Source organism: Apodemus sylvaticus, chromosome X (genome assembly GCF_947179515.1).
Source record: "Apodemus sylvaticus chromosome X, mApoSyl1.1, whole genome shotgun sequence".
In the NCBI taxonomy this organism is placed as follows: domain Eukaryota; kingdom Metazoa; phylum Chordata; class Mammalia; order Rodentia; family Muridae; genus Apodemus; species Apodemus sylvaticus.
Window position 1 is genome coordinate 98,173,454 of NC_067495.1, and position 11,512 is coordinate 98,184,965.

General features: G+C 43.1%; 2 non-coding genes and 1 pseudogene across 2 annotated transcripts; 1 reads left to right on the forward strand and 2 right to left on the reverse strand.

The window, feature by feature from the left end:
* Positions 1–1,414: 1,414 nt before the first annotated feature.
* Trnaa-ugc (transfer RNA alanine (anticodon UGC)) lies at positions 1,415–1,486 on the reverse strand. The gene has a single exon. It is a non-coding gene; the product is annotated as a tRNA-Ala (tRNA).
* Positions 1,487–4,678: 3,192 nt separating this feature from the next.
* LOC127674612 (presenilins-associated rhomboid-like protein, mitochondrial) lies at positions 4,679–7,270 on the reverse strand (annotated as a pseudogene).
* Positions 7,271–8,333: 1,063 nt separating this feature from the next.
* On the forward strand, positions 8,334–8,406 carry Trnap-ugg (transfer RNA proline (anticodon UGG)). The gene has a single exon. It is a non-coding gene; the product is annotated as a tRNA-Pro (tRNA).
* The last annotated feature ends 3,106 nt before the right edge of the window (positions 8,407–11,512 follow it).

Sequence of the window (11,512 nt, forward strand, 5' to 3'; positions counted from 1 at the left end):
GAAAAAGAAAATGAGAAAGTTTAAGTCCATGGCTAAGAGGAAAGTTTGAAAACTCTCTATCCAATAACGAATTTTTATGAAACATGCAGAAATGTCCCAAAGTTCACTCAGAACAGAGAAATAGAAAATTGTGAAAGGTTTCATGCGTTCTGTTGTTCCCAGGGACATTGAATAGGATTATTTATTTTATAAGAGATTTATTAGTGACATTAGTGCCATATGCAGGCAATAGCATTGTAGGGATTCTTAGAATACATAATGGTCACATGGAAGAGTAGATACCACAAAAGAATGCAACTTAAATCTCAAACTGACCCCTAGCACACACAGTGCCCCAAAATTGTAATCTCATCACCAGGAATCTGAGGTTAGGACACAGTGGAATGCTCTCTCAAAGCAAAGCAAAACTGAAAATTACGAGAGAGAGAGAAAGAGAGAGAGAGAGAGAGAGAGAGAGAGAGAGAGAGAGAGAGAGAGAGAGAGAGAGGAGAGAGAGAGAAGGAGGAGAGAGGGAGAGAGTGATGTAGAAGAGAGGGAGAGGGAGGGTAGAGGGGGGAGAGAGAGATGGGGGAGAGGGAAAGAAAAGAGGGAAAGAGGGAGAGAGTGACAAGGGATTGAGAGGGAGAGGGGGAGAGAGAGACAGAGAGAGAGAGAGAGAGAGAGAGAGAGAGAGTTCTAACTGCTTAGGAATGCACACAGTCCAATCTCCTTTCTCTACCTGACTCCACAAGAACACTCTGACAATAGCTTCAGTGCACCCTAGTACAAAAGCTTCTGAGGAGGCAGAAAGGTCCCAATTCCTCTCCTTCTGCCAACAACACACTGACCACAAATCCTGAAGTGGGAGTGAGCCTCCTTGGGTCTGGAATCCCAGCATCTGTCTTCCACCCTCAGGGAGATTCAAGTGCTCACCTCTGGGAACCCACAAGCCTGGATCCAGAGAATGCTCCTTTCACTACATATTCTCCTAGGTCCACACTGAAAAAGGTTTCCACAATGACTCTAGGTTTCCATGACAACCACAATGAGCATTCTGTTTAGTAACTAGGGATGGCTCCACCCCACCCTCTCTTCCAGTCTCTCAAAGTAGAACTCATTCCCTCCTGTTATCTAGGCCCCCAACCTGAGAAAGCTTACCCACAAGGGAAACTGCCACCAGCCAGAAAGCAGAGCTTCACTCAAGCTGTGAACAAAACATATTCCTGGATACATGACCACAGTGTTCTCCCCAGTCTGTGGAGGTCTCCATGGAAATGTCATATCATAGAGCAACATTGTTTTCATGGTCCTAGATGCGTGCTTTCATAAATAATTACCAATGCATCTATCACTTCATAACAGAAAGTTAAAGTCTGAGACACCTTGTGTAGAAACGGATCTGAAAATAAAAAATCTAACGATGAAAAGCCTTATGTGGAGATGCCAGGAATTGAACCCAGGACCCCATACATGCAAAGCATGTGCTCTATCATTGAGCTACATCCCCATACCTGTGAGTAGTCTGATCACTTCATATATGAACTCACAGACACTGAAGCAAAATTCACAGGCTTCCAGGGATTCATATCAGGTCTTTGTGTAAAATTCATGGTATCCACTTTAGTGTTTTAGGAGATTTTTTTTGTGTGTCATTTCTTGTATGACAAAAAAATCTATTTTCAATACAAAGAAAATAAGAATATTAAGAGCAAATAATTATTTGCTCTTCAAAACCTGACAGAGCTATAACAAATAATACTGAATTATTCGGGTTCCTCCATTTTAACTCAATTTTATGTTGGATTAATAATTCAGTTAACAGTATAATGCCAAATTCATAATAATGTTACTAAATTAGCAATATGCTCTCATCTTTCAGGGCATCAAAGTTTCCAGTAACTTGTTGAACACACTTCTATTCTCTTTTAAAATGTTCCTTAACTTTCTGGCTTTCAAAAACTGTTTTAAAAATTTTGGGAGGCTGGTAATCTTTTCCTCAACTTTGCCACACACTATTTTTCACTTCATATAGTCCAGTGGGTAAATGTAAAGTAACTAGGCAGACTACTCTCCACCAGCTGTCTTGAACTCTCCACAGACCTCTTGAGAAAACAGTACTAAGTCCAGAATTGATTGCTGCTGGTCGGAGGAGATGGCCTTGGCCTGCTTTGAAACTGTCTGCATTACATGTATGATTAGTCAAGTGTCACTGAAACTTAGAGGACTCTACAATAATCTCCTACAAAGAAGAGTCAATCCCTTCTCACCATGACCTAGGAGAGGGACTGTAGTGACTGGTGCTAAGAGGCAAGACTCACCAGAGGCTTTGTCCCTACAGGGGCAGTGGGTGGGGTGGGGAGGGAATGGGGGAGGGGTGTGTATCCACAGGTGAGATGAGGACCTCAGGAGCCTCAGCCCCACTCCACTTCTTTCCTTCTTTTTGTTTTAATTCCGGTGGGAGAGTCATACCAGACAGCAAATCTCATAAAAGAGACCTGTTGGGAGGGTTCAGGTGGTGGAGAGACAAATACAGGAGTGTCTTCATCTGCTCCCAAGAGGGAGCTGAGAACTGGGACAGAAACACACACAGTCTTTGTAAAGTGTTTCCTTGGGGACTGAGTTTTCTAGAGAGGAGATTTCCACTGTGAGTGATGGGGGGATTTCAAGTGCTGAGTCTGGGGGAGCTCAGAGATTAGTGAGTTTTCCTGTTCCTGGATTGGTGGATTTTCATGCTCAGGGATTGGTGGCTTTTGTTCAGACTTTTCACCTAAAATTAGCATGATTCTGGGGCAGGTTCTGTTGAGAGGCTAGAGATAAACTTTATGAACTTTACAGAGGCTGGAATCACTCTTATGACAGTTAAGGAAGTCTGGGGGTGTGTCCTGGCTGCTGGAGCTCCTCAAGATGTGACATGGCAGATTTCCCCTCTAAGATGGTTTACCAAGTTTACAAAATATACAAAGTTTACAAGGGGAGTCCACAGCAGACCTACTCTAGCACCCTGTGAAGTTGAATATAAGTCCCAGGAACCACAACTCCTATGCAAGCACATGAGGGTCTTTATTCAAGCTTGAGCTCAGGTCACAGAGCTTCCTGATGGTGCAACAGGAGAAGAGAGAGGCCCAGAGATCTAGGGGAAGGGGATTATAAAGGAGCAAGCAAGATGCAGGTGTTTGCAAGCCTTGGACCTACATGAGATGGTAAAGGGACGTTGGCATTTAAGCTGGTTGGTTTACAGCACCTGTTTAAACCATAAGGAGGGCACATGCATCAAAAATAGCACCTCAACCTGGGAACAACTTATGTTTTCTTAGCCCATTCTGTTGTTAGCAGCTAGCAGCAGGCGATTTGTCTGTTTTGCAACTATCTGGGACATTTCATGATTTGTCTCAGACCTCAAGAGTGGGAACCACAGCTCTCTAAGCCATGTTTCTTCACCAGCTATATCACCCTTGTGCATATACCCTAAAGACACCCCACCATACCACAAGGATACATGCTCCCCCATGTTCATAGCAGCCTTAATTGTAATAGCCAGAAACCACCCAGATGTCCCTCAGCAGAATAATGGATACAGAAAATGTGCTTCACTTGCTCAAGGGAATACTACTCAGCTATAAAAACAAGGACATCATGATTTATCAGGTAAATGGGTAGAACTAGATAAGTGAATATTACCCAAAATGTACTGAATACCTAGAATACAACCCAGAGAACATCACAACATGCAGAAATGCCAAGTAAGGAGACTTCAATCCTGCTTAGAAGTGGCGAATGGATAATCGGAGTAGGCAGAGGGAGGGAGGGACCTGTGGGAGAGAAGGGAGGGAGAGGGGAAAGGAGGAACAGGGTCTGATATGGAGGGGACAGGAGAGAGTATTGTACAGGGCCAGGAGAATGAGTGGAAATGTGCATCCTCTGGGAATGGGATGTAGGGGAACCATCAATATAGGACAAGAGATCTAGGAGGTAAGAGACTCTCAGGAATCATGTGACCTTAGCCAAAACCCCCAACATAGGGAAGAGGGAACTCAAAGAATCCACCTCCTTTAGATAGACAGTGTAAATAAACCACAGTCAAGACTCTGATCCAGGATTGTTCCTGTCTAAAAGAACCACAGAAACCAAACTGGGGAAGAGACTGGGGGAAACGCTGCCAATGACCAGCCCAACTTAGGATCCATCTCATGGGGGTGACCAATGTCTGTCACTATTACTGATGCTATGGTGTGCTCACAGACCAAACCGTGACAAGGCTTTCCTGAGAGAGGCCCTACCAGTAGCTGACTTACAGAGAGGCAGATACTTACACCTGACCATTGGATTCAACCTGAGGTTGAATTTGGTCAAGGACTGAATAACCTGAAAAAGAGAATGACCACATAGGAATAGCAGAAGACTCAACTAACCTAGACTCCCAGGGACATCCCAGAGATTGAGACATCAAACAGGAGCATGCAGGCCCAATCTGAGGCCCCTGGCACATATCCAGCAGAGGACTGTCTGGTCTGCCCTCAGTGGGAGAAAATGATCTTGATCCTTATTAGACTTGAGGACCCAGGAAGGAGGAGGCATGGGGTGAGCACCTTCTTGTAGGCAACAGGGAGGAGTCATGGGATGAGGATCTGTGGGATAGGTATAGAAGGCAGAAATTGTTTGGAATGAAAATAAACAAAAAAAAAAAACGTAAAAAATAAAAAAGGAAAAAGTGAGTGATCATGGACAGCAAACTTGGAGAACAAAGAGCCTTTGATGCTGGGTTGGATGTAAAGAATCTGACCATGGTCCAATGCAGGGACTGCACTCTCCAGAAGCAGAATAAGAGGTGTTTGCAACTATGATGCCTGTCACAGTCCTCTGGCCATCACCTAGGCTAGTGTACCACTTGTTAGTCTTCTGAGATGTCCTTCCTCTTGTGGCCATTTACCATCCAACCGGATAGATTTCATACCATCAACATAACTCTGCACCCTGGATGTCAGAGATTCAAACTGTCAAATACCAGCTGATACTAATGCACATCCAGGGGGAACCCAGCAGTTAAAGACAAAGGCTTCACTAGAGTTCATCTAACCAAGTGGGAAGGACAAAAGACTGTTTCCTCCAGGAGCAGGATCAAGGCACTTCTGTATGCTGTCCCCATGACACTGACTGATCCTCAAGGTTTATCCTCCCTTAGTTCCTTTATAAATGCACATTTAGGCTGAAGAAATCATTTAAACCTGCATTGGAGCAGCTGTGGATCCTCGGTCTCAGAGAGCTCCTGGTAGCCTTCCTTCTAGGGAGGCACACGAGGGTGAAGGAAACCCAAGTGTCAGTGTACCCAACCTTGCAATGCCATGGTCCCAACCTCTGCCCACCTTGTCCTGATCTTACTAACCCTGCAAAAACACACTATAATTAATTTGACCCAACACCCTCAATTTATTGTGTGTATGCCATGTCTCAAAGAACACAAAATTTTTCTGTTCTTAGTACTATTTTCTATTCATTAAAAATAGATTATTTTGTCCTAGAAAAAATAACAGAAAAATTCCATAAAATAATAAACTAGAAGCCATAAATTGTACACAAAGACATGATGCAGATACTTACATACCCTTTAAAGGCAGCTTCAGTCATTTTCGTTTGATATAGGCTATAATCACTCCACTTATTGGTCTCTTGATATAGCTCAGCGGTAGAGCACCATGCCTTGAACACATGGGGTCCCGGGTTCGACTCCCGGTATCTCTGAGGTTTTTCTTTTTCTCTTCAGGGTCTCATTCTACACAGTGTGTCACAACCTAGAACACATTTCCATAGAGACCTCCAGAGTCTCCTCAGTATAGTAAAAGAGCTCATCTAGGACCGTGAAAACAATGTTGCTCTATAACCTTGATGTGAAAACAATGTTGCTCTCTAACCTTGATGATGTTTCCATGGAGACCTCCATCTTCTGGTGAGCACAGTCTGGCCATGCCTCTAGGAATGTTTCCTTCACAAGTTGAGCGAAGCTCTGCTTTCTAGCTGGTGTTGTTTCCCTTATGGGTATGATTTCTCAGGTGATAAAGGACAAGAGTGAATGAATTCTGCTTTGAGAGAAAGGAAGGGAGGGCAGTGGAGAGCCTTCCTAGTTACTGAGCAGAGGGGAGGTGCTCTCCCCAACTCCCCGATTGGGGACCCCAGGCTCAGTCCAATGGTTGAGTGTGAGCTTTTGCCTCTGTATTGGTCACGCTCTGGCAACTTAACAGCTACTGAGGGGGTTTGCAGCCCCAAGGATGGAGCAACAGTGTCAACTGTCCAGACCCCCTGGAGCTATTGGGGACTGAGCCACCAACCAAATAGTACACATGGAGTGACCCATGGCCCTGGGCACATATGTGGCAGAGGATGGCCTTGTTTGGTCATCAGTGAGAGGAGCAGCCCTTGAGCCTGAGGGTGTTTGATGCCCCAGTGTAGGGGAATGCCAGTGAGGAAGGACAGGAGTGGGTGGGTGAGTGGGTGAGCACCCTCACAGAGGCAGGGGATGGTGGGATAGGGGATTTCCCAAGGAGTAACCTGGAGAGGGGATAGCATTTGAATTATTAATAAAAAAAATCCAATACAAAATTAAATGAATAAATAAAAACCAATATAAATTAGGAACTCCATATGTATCATATGGAAAAATATTTTTATAAATTTTTTATAAATTTATTATATTTCATTTTAGAAATTTATAAAAAATAACCTATGAAATGTCTAATAGAATGTATAAAGAAAATATCAGTCACTAGGATCTATGTGAAGATTTCACACCTAAGACACCAAATAAAAACCAAATTGGAGTACTGGAGATATCCAAAATTTTCTATAGGTTAAAAAAATGAGATGATTTAAGACCATGTGTGCAGTAACTAGGAAGGCTCTCCACTGCCCTCCCTTCCTTTCTCTCAAAGCAGAATTCATTCACCCTTGTCCTTTATCACCTGAGAAATCATACCCATAAGGGAAACAACACCAGCTAGAAAGCAAAGCTTCGCTCAACTTGTGAAGGAAACATTCCTAGAGGCATGGCCAGGCTGTGCTCACCAGAAGATGGAGGTCTCCATGGAAACATCATCAAGGTTAAAGAGCAACATTGTTTTCACATCAAGGTTATAGAGCAACATTGTTTTCACGGTCCTAGATGAGCTCTTTTACTATACTGAGGAGACTCTGGAGGTCTCTATGGAAATGTGTTCTAGGATGTGACACACTGTGTAGAATGAGACCCTGAAGAGAAAAAGAAAAACCTCAGGGATACCGGGAGTCGAACCCGGGACCCCATGTGTTCAAGGCATGGTGCTCTACCGCTGAGCTATATCAAGAGACCAGTAAGTGGAGTGATTATAACCTATATCAACATAAAATGGCTGAAGCTGCCTTTAAAGGGCATGTAAGAATCTGCATCATGTCTTTGTGTACGATTTATGGCTTCTAGTTTATTATTTTATGGAATTTTTCTGTTACTTCTTCTAGGACAAAAGAATCTATTTTTAATGAAAAGAAAATAATACAAAGAACAGGAAATTTTGTGTTCTTTGAGACATGGCATACACACAATAAATTGACAGTGTCATGTCAAAATCATTGTAATGTGTTTCTGCAGGGTTAGGTAAGATCAGGACAAGGTGGTGCAAGCTGGTGGAAGTCAATCTGGTGGTTCCTCAGAAAACTGGAAAGAGTTCTACCTGAAGACCCAGTGTTGTACCCAGATCATGAAAACCCCAAAGAGAGCACAAGGAACCAGGAATCCTATGCAAGCACATGAGAGTCTTTATTCAAGCTTGAGCTCAGGCCACTGACCTTCCTGATGGTGCAACAGAATAGGAGAGAGGCCCAGAGATCCAGGGGAAGGGGATTATAAAGGAACAAACAAGAACCAGGGATTTCCAAGCTTTGGCACTCCATGACATGGTAAAGGGATGCCGGCCTCGGTCTCCAAGAGGTCCTGGTATCCTTCCCCCAAGGGAAGCACACAAGGCTAAGGGCAGCCCTAGCAATAAGGGACCCAACCTTGCAATGCCATCTTCCCAACATCTGCCCCACCCTGGCCGGTTCTTACTAAACCTACAGAAAGCCATTATAATTAATTTCACACAATTCTCTCAATGTATTGTATGTATGCCATGTTTTAAAGAACACAGAATTTCTTGTTGCTAATACTATTTTCTTTTCATTGAAAAGAGATTCTGTTCGCATAGAAGAAAAACATAAAAATCCTACAAACATCTTAAATTAGAAAGCAACAAATCATATAAAGATGTGCTGCAGATTCTTTCAAGCTCTATAAATACAGTTTTCGTCACTCATTATTGATATAGGCTATAAACCTGGTAAGTGGCCAGCCTGGAGATGTAGCTCTGAGGTTTGAGCCCATGCTTTGGATGCATGTGGTCCCGGGTTCGATTCCCGGCATCTCCAAATCTTTACTTTTCCTCTTTGGGTCTCTTTCTACACAGGGTGACACAACCTAGCATATCTCCATAATCTCCTGAAGAACATAGGAGACCTCATCTATGACCAGGGCAACAATGTTGCTCTATAACCATGACAATGTTTCCATGGAGACCTAGTCTAGTGATTAGAGCCTGGGCCAAGCAAGTCTCTAGGAATGTTTTATTCACAGCTTGAGTGAAGCTCTGCTTTCTGGCTGGTGGTAGTTTCCCTTATGCTTTCTAATACGACAGATAACAAGGGTGAATGAGTTCTGCTTTGAGAGAAAGGAAGGGAGGGATGGGCAGAGAATTCCTAGTTCCTGAGCAGAGAGAGGGGAGGAGCATTGATTGTTGTCATGGAAACCCAGATTCAATATTTTTTAGATTCAGCTGTATCCCCCAACCTTCTTTAGAGGGAGGGTTTCTCTTCTTTCTGCTACTGTAGTATACTGCATTTATTGTACTACATGTATTATATTACCTGTCCCATGTATTCCAGGCTACCTGGCTCGTCAGATTTTTGGTAATTCTTATGTCCATGTCTCCCATCTTGTTATAGGAACCCTGAGATTACAGATCATGAGGACCACTTGTGGCCATTCCCCTGATTTGTTACAACTGAACTCAGATCATGAAGCATGCCTCAAAAGAAGTGCTTGTACTTGCTGAGCCTCCTGCAAGTTAAAAATGTTATCTTCTCCGGTCCATAATCCATTTTAAATTCTAACTGAAAAGTGACCCAGTTGGGTTTTGATTGATCAATAAAGATTCCAGCAGGTAATGGTTGGGGAGAAAGGAGCAGGCTGGACCATTAGAGTTGCCAAATCAAGGAAACAGGAGGGAGGAGAAAGGAAACAGCATGATTTAGGGGGAGAAAGAGACACAGATGGATGGATGGACATAGGACCTGCAGGAGATAAAATCAACTAGCCATGTGAAATTTGAGGTAGGTGGCGATTCCCAGGGTGAGTGGCTGGAAGTGCTACTACCCTCCTGGAGCATAAAGGGGTGTAGCACACACTCACCTCTACATGGGAGGATTGTGAAGGAGCAATATTAACAATGACTCCAGAAAGAGCGGGGTACGCACCACATGTGCACCACGTGTGAGGACCAGTAATCTAACAGTGAGCGTTCTGGGACACCTGATGTAATAGAATTTATCCAGAGTCCTTTGGTCCCTCTGTCTGTTTGACACGGCAGGATATGTTTTGCACATGGAATCACACTGAACCTCAACAGACCTGCATACTGCTTATACATTAGAAAGGCTCCAAACATTCCTAAATAACTACATACACAAATCCAGAGTCTATTATGTTCTTGACTCTGACTATTCATTAGTGGTAAGATGTCTATTGTTTCAAAATTATTCTACATGTTTCATGCAACAAGAATAAGATAATACTATGTATTTTAATTGGGTGTCTAAAGTCAAACTTCATAGATTCATGCATAGAAAATGAAAACTAAGAATCAGAAGAAAGTCAGAGAAGAACATTGCCTGAAGACAGACCTCCATATAGACCTAATGTAACTGAGCCAGAATGGTATTGGAATTAAGGTTGACAAGTCCAGAAAAACGGAAATCAACAGTCATACTGACATCCACATATTTACAGATAACTGCTAATTTGGAGCCAAGATTTCTCAGTGTATCTCATGCTCAGATCAAGCTAGTGTGTAGGCTGGGCTGAGAAGAATTGAATATATTCCTGCTACATGCCCCCACCTCAGGCTCTGGGATTATTAGAATATGTTCCATGACGGGCGTCTTGGAGAACTGATATTCCAAATACAAAGTCAATTCTGTACAGAAAGGGTGGTCTTTCAGGAAACAGTGCTGAGGTAAGTGTATATCCTCATCCACAAATATAAATTAGGATCAGCAGTCTACTACATGGGAAGACAATTCAAAATAGATTAGAGATGTAAAAATATAAAAATATATGAAATGTGTAACAGAACATGTAGAAGAAACTACTTGTCACTGCAGGTTAGATGAAGATTTTGTAGACAAGATAGGAAATAAAAAAACATAATTGGAGAACTGGAGAAAGTGAAATCTGTAAAATCTGAAACTTGCACTGTTCCAAATGCATGGGTGAAAAAGAAAATGGGAAAGTTTAAGTCCATGGCTAAGAGGAAAGTTTGAAAACTCTATATCCAATAACGAATTTTTATGAACCATGCAGAAAGGTCCCAAAGTTCACTCAGAACAGAGAAATAGAAAGCTCTGAAAGGTTTCAGGCATTCTGTAGTTCCCAGGGACATTGAATAGGATTGTTCATTTTATAAGGGATTTATTAGTGATATTAGTGCCATATGCAGGCAATAGCATTGTAGGGATTCTTAGAAGACATCATGGTCACAAGGAAGAGTAGATACCACAAAAGAATGCAACTTGAATCTCAGACTGACCCCTAGCACACACAGTGCCCCAAAATTGTAATCTCATCACCAGGAATCTGAGGTTAGGACACAGTGGAATGCTGTCTCAAAGCAAAGTAAAACTGAAAATTGAGATAGAGAGAGAGAGAGAAAGAGAGAGAGAGAGAGAGAGAGAGAGAGAGAGAGAGAGAGAGAGAGAGGTAGAAGAGAGGGAGAGGGGGGGTAGAGGGGGGAGAGAGAGACTGGGAGAGGAAAAGAAGAGAGGGAGAGAGGGAGAGAGTGACAAGGGAGGGAGAGAGAGACAGACAGAGAGAGAGAGAGAGAGTGAGAGAGAAAGACACAGAGACTGAGAGAGAGAGAGAGAAAGAGAGAGAGAGAGAGAGAGAGAGAGAGAGAGAGAGAGAGAGAGAGAGAGAGAGAGCTCTAACTGATTAGGAATGCACACAGTCCAATCTCCTTTCTCTAACTGACCCCAAAAGAACACTCTGACAATAGCTTCAGTGCACCCTAGTACAAAAGCTTCTGAGGAGGCAGAAAGATCCCAATCCCTCTCCTTCTGCCAACAACACAAAGGCCACAAATCCTGAAGTGGTAGTGAGCCTCCTTGGGTCTGGAATCCCAGAATCTGTCTTCTACCCTCAGGGAGATTCAAGTGCTCACCTCTGGGAACCCACAAGCCTGGCTCCAGAGAATGCTCCTTT